This window comes from Saccopteryx bilineata, chromosome 4 (genome assembly GCF_036850765.1).
Source record: "Saccopteryx bilineata isolate mSacBil1 chromosome 4, mSacBil1_pri_phased_curated, whole genome shotgun sequence".
Lineage (NCBI taxonomy): Eukaryota > Metazoa > Chordata > Mammalia > Chiroptera > Emballonuridae > Saccopteryx > Saccopteryx bilineata.
In genome coordinates, this window is record NC_089493.1 from 195,785,781 (window position 1) to 195,800,550 (window position 14,770).

At 43.8% G+C, this 14,770-nt stretch overlaps 1 long non-coding RNA gene across 2 annotated transcripts; it reads left to right on the plus strand.

Moving 5' to 3' along the window:
• Window positions 1-3,652: 3,652 nt before the first annotated feature.
• Window positions 3,653-10,657, plus strand: LOC136333786 (uncharacterized). 2 transcript variants are annotated; one of them, XR_010731089.1, is made up of 3 exons: window positions 3,653-3,848; window positions 9,362-9,502; window positions 9,803-10,657. It is a non-coding gene; the product is annotated as an uncharacterized lncRNA (long non-coding RNA). The 2 variants fall into 2 exon arrangements; XR_010731088.1 differs by lacking the exon at window positions 3,653-3,848 and adding an exon at window positions 4,439-4,563.
• The last annotated feature ends 4,113 nt before the right edge of the window (window positions 10,658-14,770 follow it).

Genomic DNA, 14,770 nt, shown 5'->3' on the forward strand with positions numbered 1-14,770 from the left:
GCCTTGCCTGCTCTGTGCCAGGGCAAAGCGTGCCTCCCAAAGGTAGGGCCCCGAATACCTACCTTTGAACTGATTTACTGGTTCCTCAGCACACGGTGTCTCCACAACCAGATCTGACCCTCCCATCTTTTCTCTATAGATTTGAAAAGTATGAGCTGTGAAGTAAACTCTGTTTTCAAATGTAATTTGAAGGCATTAGAACAGAATCCAGTATTTCAGATAAGAAGAAAAAAAAAGACAGGATTTGAGTAAAGATTGGATGTTAAGACCTAGTCAAAAAGGGTAGCCTCCAGGAGAACAAAGTCTGTTTGGAAGAATGAAATCATTCCTTGCTAGAGCTTGCCACTGTTCAGCCAATTGGTTTTTTTTTTAATCTTTGGGCGAATAAACTTAATGGGCATAGAAAAAAAAAAAAAAAAAGAGAGACAGCCTTTCTTGTTGTGAGAGGACTTTTTGAAATTCTGGAGTTTTGATTCATTCCGCAAATGTTAATTGAGCATCTCTCATCATTGCCAAGGAGGACTGGGTGCCTGTATGTGACCCACGAGATGTGGCGCTTCGAGAGTCACGCAGCCCTGCACACCCCTCTCACTTCTACCTGTTTGTTATTTTCCCATTCTCTATGGCTTGCATTTCCCCAGCCTCCTTCCCGTCTCCTGACACTTGGACTTCATCTCTCCAGACATTTCCTTCTAACGTTTTTCCTCTCTCTAATTGGCTACATATGGAATAAAGTATTTTGAAATCTTTGGTTATATTTATTAAATAAAGTTTTATGATCTTTGTTCATTACTTTTTTTTCCCCTGATGACAAAATACATGCTAGTTATAAGAATTCCAGCAGTACAAAAATGTGTTCAGTACACTTTTTTTTATCTCCTGAAGAGTCAGTCATACCACAGGTGTAATGATTTCTGCAGGACATGTGGGAGCACATTTCTGCGTACGTGGAAAATGTTTTAAAACAGGAAGATACTTGACATAGTCTCTTGCAACTTGGGTTTTATCATTTAACATATACTATATTATGACATTCTTTCCTACCTGACAGAGCTACCTCATTTACTTTAACTGCACCATCGCAGCATTTCATTCGAGGCATGTGCCATAATTTATATCACTACCTGGTCACTGGGGATTTGGTTGTTTCCAGCTCCTCGTTATTATGAACAATGCTGCAATGTGGATTATTGTGCTTATATGGATTCTTGTATATATATATATATATATCTATGAAATTATGCAGATTAAAAAAATTGACTGTAGCCTGACCAGGCGGTGGCGTAGTGGATAGAGCATTGGACTGGGATGCAGAGGACCCAGGTTTGAGACCCCGAGGTTGCCAGATTGAGCACGGGCTCATCTGTGAGCGCGGGCTCATCTGGCTTGAGCAAAAGCCCACCAGCTTGAATCCAAGGTTGCTGGCTCCAGCAAGGGGTTATTCGGTCTACTGAAGGCCCACGGTCAAGGCACATATGAGAAAGCAATCAATGAACAACTAAGGTGTTGCAACACACAATGAAAAACTAATGATTGATGTTTCTCATCTCTCTCCATTCCTGTCTATCCCTCTCTCTCTCTAAAAAAGAAAAAAAAAAGAAAATTGACTGTAGCCTGACCAGGCGGTGGCGCGGTGGATAGAGCATTGGACTGGGATGCAGAGGACCCAGGTTTGAGACTCCAAGTGGTCGCCAGCTTGAGCGCAGGCTCATCTGGTTTGAGCAAAAGCTTACCAGCGTGGACCCAAGGTCGCTGGCTCGAGCAAGGGGTTACTCAGTCTGCTGAAGGCTCGCTGTCAAGGCACATATGACAAAGCAATCAATGAACAACTAAGGTCTCACAACAAAAAACTGATGATTGATGCTTCTCATCTCTCTCCGTTCCTGTCTGTCTGTCCCTGTCTGTCTTTCTCTCTGACTCTGTCCCTGTAAAAAAAAAAGAAAAAATTGACTTTAGATAGGAAGGGAGAGGGGAAGAGGAAAAAAAGCATTCATTTGTTCCACTTAGTTGTGTATTCATTGGTTGCTTCCCTTATGTGCCCTGACTAGAGACTGAACTGGCAACCTTGGTGTTTCTGATGATGCTCTAACCAAGGGTAGTCAACCTTTTTATATCTACCGCCCACTTTTGTATCTCTGTTAGTAGTAAAATTTTCTAACCACCCACCAGTTCCACAGTAATGGTGATTTATAAAGTAGGGAAGTAACTTTACTTTATAAAATTTATAAAGCTGAGTTACAGCAAGTTAAAGCATATAATAATAATTACCAAGTACTTTATGTCAGATTTTTGCTAAGTTTGGCAGAATAAATCTTTATAAAACAACTTACTCTAGTTAAATCTATCTTTTAATTTATACCTTGGTTGCTCCGCTACTGCCCATCATGAAAGCTGGAACGCCCACTAGTGGGCAGTAGGGACCAGGTTGACTACCACTGCACCAATTGAACTAACCAGGCAGGGTCTGCAGATTATTTATTTATTTTTTCTGGAGAAGCAAGAAGGCAGAGAGACTCCCACATGTGCCCAACCAGGATCTACCCAGCAAGCCCACTAGGGGGCGATGATCTGCCGATCTGGGCATTGCTCTGTTGCAAAGGGAGCCATTCTAGCACCTGAGGCGGAGGCCATGGAGCCATCCTCAGCGCCCAGGCCAACTTTACTCCAATGGAGCCTTGGCTGTGGGAGGGGAAGAGATAGAGAGAAAGAAGAGGGGGAAGCGTGGAGAAGCAGATGGGTGCTTCTGTGTGCCCTGGCTGGGAATTGAACCCAGGACATCTACATACTGGGCCGATGCTCTACCACTGAGCCAACCGGCCAGGGCCTGCAGGTTTTTAATATACCTATTTATGTTGGGTCAAAGGGCATGCATATTTAATTTTTTGGCTATAACCACATTGCCACCAAGAAAAGCAAACTCCAGTGCAGTGAGGAGGTGGTATTGGTCCATTGTCTTACCAACACAGGACATCAACAATTGTTTTAATCTTGATTCAGTTCAGAGAGGTGAATGGTTTGCATTTCTCCATTTTTTTTTTCTAAGTGAGAGGAGGGGAGATAGACTCCCTCATGAGCCCTACTTGGCTCCATCCCCAGTAATCTTCAGTAAACCAAGCTACCCTCAGCCACCAGGATCACTTGGACCAATCGAGCCACTGACTGCAAGAGGGAAAGAGAGAAGGGGGAGAGGGAGGGGAAGCAGATAGTCATGGTCGCTTCTCAAGTGTGCCCTGACCAGGGGTTGAACCCCCCTAGGTCTGCACGTGGGGCCAACACTGTATCCACTGAGCAAACTAGCCAGGGCCGGTTTTAAAAAATTGGTTGTGCTATTTTGATTACATTTTTCATCTATATTCCCTGAATCTCTCTCCTTTATTTGACAGCTGTAAGGAGGCCTCTCATCCCAGGAACTGAAGTCCCCAGGACCGGGACAGGGGTGGGATAGCGTGGGGGTAAGGAGGAGTGACAGGAGAGGGGAGCGAGGTTAAGTTGGTTATGGAGAGGCTGGGTGATGCGGAGTTGGGGGATACAGGGAGGATCCCGCGCAGGCCCCGCACCCAGTGTGGGCGGAGCCTCCCGCTGGGTCTGGGGCTCGCAAGGCCCGGGTGCCGGGTCGGCCTCTGTGCGCAGGCGCGCGTAGGACCGGTGTGGGGCCTGCGCGTCGTGCAGCCTTAGGCTGCGGGGTCGCGTGGGCACTGAATGAGGGACCCGCATGAACGCGCCGGAAGTGCAGCGCTTCGGGCAGAGGCCGCGCTAGCCTTGGCGTCCCCATCCTCCTAGCTGCGAAGCGGCTGGAACGCGGCCCGGAGGGCGGAGCGGCAGACCGCCTCGGCCCGCGGATTAGGGAGGTGAGGTGGGTGCGGGTGTGCGCGCTGCCTGTGGAGCCCCGCGTCCAGACCCTTCTGCCTTCTGCGTGGCGCTTGGGGTGACGACCATTCCCAAGGCTCCGGATACACAGCTGAAGTGTGTGTGTGTGTGTGTGTGTGTGTGTGTGTGTGTGTGTGCCCGAGGCTTGCCGGCGGCGGTTTGAATCCTGGGACTCCTTCGAGTCTCCTTAGCGGCTCTGGATGGTTCTGCCCAGCAGAGCGCTCTGCGTCGACCCTGCCCTGCCCCTGTCCGCGGTGCTGTTCAGCGGAGCTGCCCGCCGTGAGCGCAAAGCCCCGCACCTGCGCTGTCCACGGGGCGTGCGCCCTTCGCTGTGCCAGTTGCCTTTGTCCTCAACCTCCTCCTGCTTTGCTCTGGCGGCTGCGTCCTCTTAGAGAGGCGGGTCTGGGGCCCCTGATGAAGGTTCCCGCTGAAGTGAATTTGTCCCCTAGGCTCTGCTGGGACAGAGCAACTCTACTGCAGCCAGAAGGAAGGGGCTTCAAGAGCAGGAATCTCACAGGAAAGAAACCCTTCCTTCTCTCCACATTTCCCTTTTCAGTGACCACAAAGAGAAGTCAGCCAGGTATTCCTGAGACAGAAAGACTTCCTGGCACTGGAATCTGGGGAAAAGGCCTTTGCAATTCTTCAGTAGTCAAGAACCAGTAGATGTTCTTCATTGGAAGTGGAGGGCAGAACTTGGTGAGGTTTTATTGGGGACCAAAGCTTTGTGGACTTCTCTAAGAGCTTTCTGAATGTATGCTTTGAACTAGGGACGAACCCTAAGACTGTCTGGATGAATGAAAGAAATGGACTGCATGTCCTTAAACTGTACTTGACTATTCCAAGTACCTCTGTGTGTAGTATCATACAGTATTTGTCCTTTTGTAACTGATTTCAATTAGCTTATCCATCTTGAATCATATGTGAAAATCTCCTTCCTTTTAATGACTGAATAATATTCCATTGTGTGTGTATGTATTTATATATACACATACACACACACACCACATTTTGTTTATCCATCTGTCGATGAACACTAGGGTTGTTTTCACATTTTAGTTATTGTGATTAATGCTACTATAAACATGGGTGTATAAATGTTTCTTCAGGATGCTGTTTTCAGTTCTTTTGGGTATATACCCAGAAATGGGATTGCTAGGTCATATAATAATTGTTTTTAATTTTTTTAGGAACTGCTACTCATTTCTGTGCCATTTCACATTCCCACCAACAGTGCAGAGGGCTTCGAGTTTTTCAACATCCTCTCCAACATTTGTTATTTTGTGTTGTTGTTTTGTTATAGCCATCCTAATGGGTGTGAGGTGCTATCTCACTGTAGTTTTCATTTACATTTCCCTAATGATCAGTGATGTTGAGTATCTTTTCATGTGCTTATGGGCCGTCAGTGTGTTTTCTTTGGGAAGATATCTATTCAAGTCCTTTGCCCATTTTTGAATTGGGTGCTTGGGTTTTTTGTTGTTGTTTAGTTTTAGGAGTTCTCTATATATTCTGGATATTAATCCATTATCAGATTTATGATTTGAATGTATTTCTGCCGTGCTGTGGGTTTCATTTTACTATGTTAATATAGTCTTTCTATGCAAAAAATTTTTTTTTAATTTTCAGGAAGTCTAGTTTGTGTTTTTTCTTTTGTTGTCTGCAGATTCAAGAAATTGTAGCCAGATCTATTGTTACGAAACATTTGCTTTATGTTTTTTTCTAAGAGTTTTATATTTTTAAGTCTTGCATTTAGGTCTTTGGTCCATTTTGAGTTAATTTTTGCATATGGTTCTAAGTAAGGGTCCAACTTCATGGTTTTGTTGTTGTTGTTTGCGTATGGATATCCAATATTCTCAGCACCAGTTTTTGGAAAGACTGTCCTTTCCCCTTTGAATGGTCTTATCAGAAATCATTTGACCATATATGCAAATGTTTATTTTTGGGCTCTCTATTCTGTTCCATTGGTCCATTTGTCTATCTTTACGCCAATACCAAAACGCCAAAATAAAAGTATATGTATATTTTATTATTGTAGCTTTGTAATTAGGAGATGTGAGTCCTCCAGCTCTGTTCTTTTATAAGATTGTGTTGAGTATGTGGAGTTTCTTGACATTCATTGAGTTTTAGGATGGGTTTTTCTGTTTCCTTTTTTTTTTTTCTTAAGTGAGAAGCAGGGAGGCAGAGAGACAGACTCCTGTATGCACCTCAACCAGGATTCACCCAGTAAGCCCCCTACTGGGTGATGCTCTGCCCATCTGGGGTCCTGCTTTGCTGCTCAGCAACTGAACTATTTTAGTGCCTGAGGCTGAGGCCATGGAGCCATCCTCAGTGTCCGGGGTTAACTTGCACAAACTGTTTGAGCCATGACTGTGGGAGGGAATGTAGGGGGGGGGGGGCGGGAGAAGCAGATGGGCACTTCTCCTATGTGCCCTGACCAGGAATCGAACCTGGGACTTCCACACGCTGGGCCAATGCTCTACTGCTGAGCCATCCGGCCAGGGCTGGTTTTTCTGTTTCTTTAAATAAAAAAGGCATTGTGATTTTAAAAGGGATTGCACTGAATCTGTAATGTTGACATCTCTACAACATTGTCTTCCAATCTGTAATATGGATGAGTTCCCAGTTGGTTATGTCTTTAATTTCTTTCAGCAATCTTTTGAGGTCTTCATTGTATAAGTCTTTCACCTTTTTTAAAAATTCATTTCATTCTTTTTTTTAATCTTTTTTTTTTTTTTTTTTTTTTTTTTTTTTACAGAGGCAGAGATAGACAGGGACAGACAGACAGGAATGGAGAGAGATGAGAAGCATCAATCATCAGTTTCTCGTTGCGCGTTGCGACTTCTTAGTTGTTCATTGATTGCTTTCTCACATGTGCCTTGACCGTGGGCCTTCAGCAGACCGAGTAACCCCCTGCTGGAGCCAGCGACCTTGGGTCCAAGCTGGTGAGCTCTTTGCTCAAGCCAGATGAGTCTGCGCTCAAGCTGGCGACCTCCGGGTCTCGAACCTGGGTCCTTCCGCATCCCAGTCCGACGCTCTATTCACTGCGCCACCACCTGGTCAGGCTCATTCTTTTTGATTGTATTATAAATGACTTGACTTTATAATTCCTTTTTAGATTGTTAGTAAATAGAATTGCAGCTGTTTTTATGTTGACTTTGTATCCTGCTACTTTGCTGAATTCATTTATTAACACTAAAAGTTTTTATTTTGGGCTCTTTAGGGTTTTCTACATAGGAGATCATATCATTTGTGAATAGATACTTCTTTCTTTCCAATTCAAAAGTACTTTATTTCTGCCTGACCTGTGGTGGCGCAGTGGATAAAGCGCTGACCTGGGAACATTGAGATCACTAGTTCAAAACCCTGGGCTTGTCTGGTTAAGGCACATATGGGAGTTGATGCTGCCTGCTCCTCCCCCCATTTTCTCTCCCTCTCTCTTTTTCTCTCTAAAAATGAATGAATAAAAATTAAAAATGTATTTTATTTCTTTTTCTTGCATAATTGCTCTGGCTAAAACTTCCAATACTGTATTGAATAGAAGTGGTGAAATCGGGTGTCCTTGTCTTGTTCCTGGTCTTAGAGGAGAAGCTCTTAGTCTTTCGCCATCAGCTACGATGTTAGCTGTGGGTTTTTCATACACAGCTTTTATTATGTTGAGGTAGTTTCCTACTATCCCTGCTTTGTTGAGCATTGTTGTTTCTTTTTAAATCATGAATAAGTGTTGAATTTGTCAAATGCTTTTTCTACATCAGTTGAGATGATCACGTGTTTTTTTTTGTTGTTGTTGTTAATGTGTGGTGGATTATGTTGATTGGTTTTTATATTTCCAGCCGTCCTCAGATTCTAGTCATGTAACCCTTTTCATACATGCTGAACCTAGTTTGCTGAGGACTTTTGCATCCGTGTTCGTAAGGGGTATTGATCTGTAGTTTCCTTGCACGTCTTTTTCTGGTTTTGGTATCAGAGGAATGCGGGCTCCATAGAATGAGAGAGGGTGTGTTTGGTTCCTCAGTATTTTGGAAAAGTTCGAGAAGGATTGGTATTAGCTTTTCTTTAAGTGTTTGGTAGGAAGAGCCAGTGAAGCCGTGAGGTCCAGGACTTTTATTTGTTGGGCTGTGTTTTATTTCTATCTCCTTACTAGGTATATAATTCAGTTCAGATTGTTTTTATTTCTATCTCCTTACTAGGTATATAATTCAGTTCAGATTGTTTTCTGCATGATTTGGTCTTGGTGGGCTTTTTGTTTCTAGGAATTTGTCCGTTTCATCTTGATTATCCAATTTGATGGCACAGTGTTTCACAGTCCTCTCTTATAACTCTTTTTATTTGAGCAGAATTGATAGTAATGTCCTTGTTTCCATTCCTGATTTTAGTAATCAGAGGCTTTTTATTTCTTAGTCCAGCCAGGTAAAAGCTTGTCAGTTCTGTTCCATCTTTCAAAAAAAAAAAAAAGCCAGTCTTTGGTTCCAGTTTTCTCTGTTGTTTTTCTATTCTGTTTACATCTGCTCGACTCTTCGTAGTTTCCTTCCTTCTAGTAGTTTGGGTTTCATTTGTTCTTTTCTTTTTTTCAGTTCCTTAAGTCGTAAAGTGACATTACTGATCTAAGACCTTTCTTGTTACTTAAGGTACACATTACAGCGGTAACGGTGATGGCCTGCATGTCTTCGCTGGCTCCTGGTTTTCCTCAATGGCACACCTCCCGCCTGTGGACATTGACAGGATGTATATCTTACTTTACTGAAGAGTAAATAAAATTGGGGGGGGGGCTCAAAACTTTATTGCTAGGGTGGTGATGAAATATTTTGGAGACCAATAAACTAAAGGAGTAAGTCCAGAATTACTCCCCAGTGTACTCTGAGTGCCTTTATCCGCTCAGAGCCCTATGCCCCGTTCTCCTGTTACACTGCTGTGTGGTTTTCATGCCTCTGACTTTGCTTATGCACGGGTGCCCCAGAGAAGCCTCACCTGACAATACAAAATAGAAGCGTATTTTCTACCATCTTTTAACACCAGTTATAACGATTCTAGCATAGCTCTCACAATACCTTATTACCGGATAAATGTTCATAAACAGGATTTGTCTAGTTACTAAGATTTAAGTTCCTCAGAACAGAAAAAAGGGATTGATTTAGCTTAATTTTCCCAACTAGCTAGGACAGTTTCAGACACATGGTAGGAACTTTAATTTCTTTTGTTGTTTGAATTAATAAGTTAATACACAGTCTGGGTTTTCCTGTCACAATGCCACTTTATCCCATAAAGTAAAACACGGTATAGAATACGCCACCTGTATGATATTTATGATAAGCTCTCAACATAAACATGTTAAGAATTATTTTCTAGGTAACCCCCCCTTTTTTTAAGAGAACTCGCTTTAGTTTTTTTAATTTATTGATTTCTGGAGAGAAATGTTTATTTGTTGTTCCACTTATTTATGCTTTCATCAGTCCCAGGTATCTCTTTCTTGCTACCCAGTAACGATCTCTGGTTTGAACAGGAATGTGCTGGTCAGGGATCTGAGTCACTCAAGGATGTTACTGTGGACTTCACCCGGACAAGTGGCTGCAACTGACCAGTGTGCAGAGGACCCTGTACCAGGACATGACGTTGGAGAATTTCAGCTACCTGGTCTCAGTGGGTGAGGAGCTTTCCCTGCATAATGCTTGACAACATGCATTTCTTCCCCTTCCCTCTTCTTAGCTGCCAAGATCTGTGGGCTCCTAGTGAAGTTTGATAACATTTATGTGTACGTCTCATGGCCAAGGATGATTGCTCCCACTGGGCACAGAAAGAATGCTGGTGTTCTCACCTTCCTAAGGAAAGACTCAGATGGGCGTACCTTTATCATGTGACTCTGGAAGTTGCACCTTTCTCAGCCTTCAGGGCCCCCAATGGCCAAGCAGCTTTTCAGTAGTCTTGCCCCGTATCTCACTCCTAGGGTATCGCGTCCCCAAACCAGAGGTGATCTTCGAGCTGGAGGAGCAGGAAGAGGAGCCATGGCCATGAGAGGGAGGCTTCCCAGTGATCCAGGTGAGTCGGTCATTACCAGGCGAAGAAAAGAAGCCAGTGGAAATCAGGCCCCTGACGGTTGGTGCGGAGTCTGGGACCTCTGGTCTGTGTCCCAGTAATTCTGCTTAGGGCCCCCAACCTTGGAAGCAACCGAACAGCGGACCCGCATGCCTCAGACAACCTGAACTGACTTCCGTTCGTCACTCAGACACAGTCTCTCCTTTCCTGACGGCTGCCCGTTCCTAACCCGCCACCCATCTTACACGCTTGCCCCTGGGTTCTCTCTCACTCCTCGTTTCCCTCCATGTCCATGGACTTTTTTAAATACCCCCCCCCGCATTAATTTATTTATCCATTCTGCGTCTATTTCTACTGTGTGCCACTCAGGCTCTTGTGGGGTGCACTCTTTTGAAAGGTCTGACTGCCTTTCTGATGAGGCCAGCTTTAGAGCAGGTAGTTGAGTGAAGTAAGGATTGTGAGTTTGGGGGTTCCAGGCAGAAGGAATGTGTTCTTGTTGAGAGTGTGCTATTGCTGTGAAAACAAATGGAACTGAAAGAAGGTCCCAGAACCAGCTCCACACAGACGGAACTGGGGCTTGTGAGAGAGCAGGCAAAGCGGAGATTATTCAGTGAGTGATGCTGACAAAAGCATTTATACCGACGGGGGAGAACTTTGTGCCTTTACCATTATGCAGAAATGCAAAGTGAACTATGTAAAACCTCTGGAAGGAAGTACAGTGGAGTATGTTTGCAATTATATAAAATCGAAAATATTACGATCTTGATATATGTATATATATGTCATCATATATGTACACTCCTTAGGAAGGGATTTCCCCAACAGCACACAGATACTGTTTATAGAAGAAAAAAATAGATTAATTATGTTAAGAACATTCACTTATCACAAAACACCATGAAAAATTCAAAAGACATGGCATGCCGTGAGAGAATTACTTACAATACATAGAATCAGCAAAGGCCTAATAGCTAAAGTACATTCACGGCTGTTCTCAAGTAGAAACGGAAATAAGGTGTTTTACATGATTCATTTTACTTAATTTCTGCTTCCTCCCACTAGATATAAACCTCACCAGAGCAGATTTGGTTTTTGTTGTTGTTGTTTTTTTGTGTGTGTGTTTTTCTGAAGTGAGAAGCAGGGAGGCAGACAATCAGACTCCGGCATGCACCCCGACCAGGATCCACCCAGCATGCCCACCAGGGGGCGATGCTCTGCCCACCTAGGGCTATGCTTGCAACTGAGCTATTTTTAGCACCTGAAGCTGAGGCTCCAATCAGGACAAGGCTGCAGGAGGGGAAGGGGGGAGAAGCAGATGGTTATTTTTCCTGACCAGGAATCGAACCTGTGGCATCTACACACCAGGCCGGCACTCTACTGCTGAGCCAGCTAGCCAGGGCTGAGAAATGTTTCAGAGTTAATTACTATTGATTAAAATCAGTCAAGGAAGAACTGTGATGGAATTAATGTATGTTGGAAGTTTCTTATTGAAAATAAGCAAGAAAACACACTGGAAAGGACTCTGATGAATATAACCAAGATGAGAAATCCCTGAGACATAATGAGAACCTTACTGAACAGCAGGAAATTCACACATTAGGACCATCATTTGAAGACAGTGAATGTGGAGAAGCCTTCCTCAATAAAGCAGCCATCCTTACACCTAAGAGGACTCAAACAAAGGGAGAATCCTGTGGTTATAGGAACCTGGGGAAAAGAGTGACGGGTCAACCCTTAAACTCCATCAGGAAATGCACACAAGGAAAAATCATTACGGAGTGTGAGAAGTCAGCCTCTCTAAAAAGCAGAAAGTTAATCTGGAGGAGAAAACCCATGAAGCTAATGAAAATGAGAATAATTTCAACAAGACACATCTCATTTAACCTCATAACACTCACACAGGAGAGAAAACCTTGGAATTAGTCATTGTCAGAAGTCTTTTAACCAGGCTTCCCACTTCATTGAGCATCGGAAGACACACATCAGACAGAAACCATGGGAAAGTAATTAATGTGGGAGGACCTTCCAGAAATCACAACCCACTGACCCTCAGAGAAATCACCCAGAAGAAAAACCCAATGAATATGGTAAAAGCCCCTGAGAAGTCAGCACTAATTGATCAGCAGAGAATGAAGTGTCAGAAAAGCTTTATGTGTGCAAAGAGTGTAAGAAATATTTTCAACAGAACATAGCCCTAAAAGTCCGTCACAGAGTTCTCATGGGAGAGAAGCCCTATCAATGTTATGAGTGTGGAAAATCCTTCTATGCAAAATCTCAAACTTCAGTCATCACCAGAGAACTCACATGGGGAGAAATCATGTGAATGTGAGGATTGTGGGAAATCTTGTGTGCATTCAAACCTAACTAAACATCAGAAAACTCACAAACAGGAGAAACCTTTCAAATGCAATGTGTGGGAAAACTTTTTCACGGAAGTCATGCTTTGCTGACCATCAGAGAACACACAGGGGAGAAACCACATGAATGTAATGAAGGTGGGAGAGCCTTCCATATGTAATCAACCCTAATTATATACCAGAGAACTCACACCAGCGAAAAACCCTTTAAATGTAATAAATGTGAAAACTCATTCTATGTGAAGTCATTTCTTAATATTCAGAGATCACACAGGAAACCCCAGGTATGTAATGAATCTTTGAAATCAAACCTCACTGATCATCAGAGGACACATTCAGAAGAGAAACCCTATGAATGTGATGAATGTCAGAAACCCTTTCGCCGTAAGTCACCCCTAACTGTACACCAGAGAACTCATACAGGGGAGGGACCCTATAAATGGAATGATTGTGGGAAACCCTTCCATATAAAGTAAGCCCTCAGTCAACACCAGAGAAGACACTCAGGGGAGAAACTATGAATGTGGGTGGGAAATCTTTCTGTTATAACACACGCAAAAGAGAAACCCTATAAATGTAATAAATGCGAGAAATTTTTCCTGTATGAAATTACACCTCACTGTACACCAGAGGACACACAGGGAAGAATGTTTCAAATGTAATGAATGTCAGAAAACTTTTTATGTGAAGCCCAATTTCACTAATCATCAAAGAATATGAGATGTGGGAAACCCTTCTGTATGAAGTCACCCCTCGCATCCAGTGCACACAGTGGAGAAACCTATGAGTGTGATGAGTGTGATGAGTGTGGGAAATCCTGCAAGTCAACTCACTAAACATCAGGAAATTCACAGAAGAGACTGACCCTAAATTGCAACAAATGTGGAAAATCCTGTGTGGAGTCTAGCTGTGTCCACCATACAGAACACACGGAGACTCCCTTCTGTGCAAATTCCGTCTTTAGGTGACGCCAGAACACACACAAGGGCAGAGGTTGCACGGCTTCCCGTGAACGAAACGGACATTAGAAAAACCTATGTCACACCTTACTAAAGATCAGAGAACTCGATGCAGTGATCCCTGAGAACATCCTGGATTTTAGTATCTACCGACAAATCAAAGGTGACAGCATTAGACTTGAGCCCTGGAGGTGAGCAAGGCTCAGGTGTGTTAGCACAAACATACGTATGTTGTGTGTGTTTATGTAGTGGATGTCAAAGCAGTTGCCGGTAGGAAGTAGCTCCACGCAGTTCCATAAACACTGTGACAGATTTCTCACACTAAATGCCACCAGTGTTTCTCTGTATTTTGACAGTACAGCATACAGTATAAGTGACATATTTGGCCAATTTGAAGTCCTATGTCACAGCATCTTAGTGAGAAAAGCAAAGTAGAGAAAACGATGTATCAGGCTGCCTTCTGGGTCTTGTTTGAGTGTTTATTTTATTGATTTGAGAGAGAGGAAGCTGTCCCTGGGAGGGACACATCGAAGATGTCAGTGAGGATCCAGGCGATGGCTTGCTAGCGTTTTTGTAACAGCAGATAGCTGTGGACTGGGGTTGGTTTCGACCCTGCAAGCAGCTTGGTTCTGCTGGCTTTTCTCTTATTTGGTCTCATAGCTTGTATACATATTATTTCCCCTCCCCCCCCCCCCGGGTATTTTTCTGTTTTACCGAACTATTTTATAATTGTGCTAACAAGATCGTGTCTTCATTGCTCTTGCTTTGAGTGCTTCTCCATGTACTGAAGAGAAAGGCCCTCTTCATTCTATTAATCAAACCTTCCTCCTCTTCTCCCACATTAGTCCTGCAGAATGCAGTTGGCAGGCGTTTCTGCAGAGCCTTTGGAATGCTGACCGGATTTGTATTTAAATCCATCGCAGTAACTGCCCGACAGTGGCATACTCCGCCCAGCAGGTGGGGGCAGTGCCAGTGACCAGACACTGAGGGCAAATGCAGTTGGTATCTATGAATTCTCTTTTCTCTGTGCACGGGCCTTACTTTCTTGTTTCCTTGCATGTTTTGTAAACTTTTTTTTGTTGAAAAATGGACATTTTAAATATAATGTGGCAACAATGGATATCAGATTGCCCCCACCCCAGGATTTTATTCATTGTGGGTCCTTTTTTTTTTTTTTTAACAGAGACAAGAGAGTCAGAGAGAGGGATAGACAGGGACAGACAGACAGGAACGGAGAGAGATGAGAAGCATCAATCATCAGTTTTTCGTTGTGACACCTTAGTTGTTTATTGATTGCTTTCTCATATGTGCCCTGACCATGGGCCTTCAGCAGACCGAGTAACCCCTTGCTCGAGCCAGCGACCTTGGGTCCAATCTGGTGAGCTTTGCTCAAACCAGATGAGCCCGCGCTCAAGCTGGCGACCTTGGGGTCTTGAACCTGGGTCCTCCGCATCCCAGTCTGATGCTCCATCCACTGCGCCACCACCTGGTCAGGCTTGTGGGTTCTTTTTATAAAGGGGTGAGAAAGAGACTGACCTGTTCCCGTGTGTGCACTGACTGGGG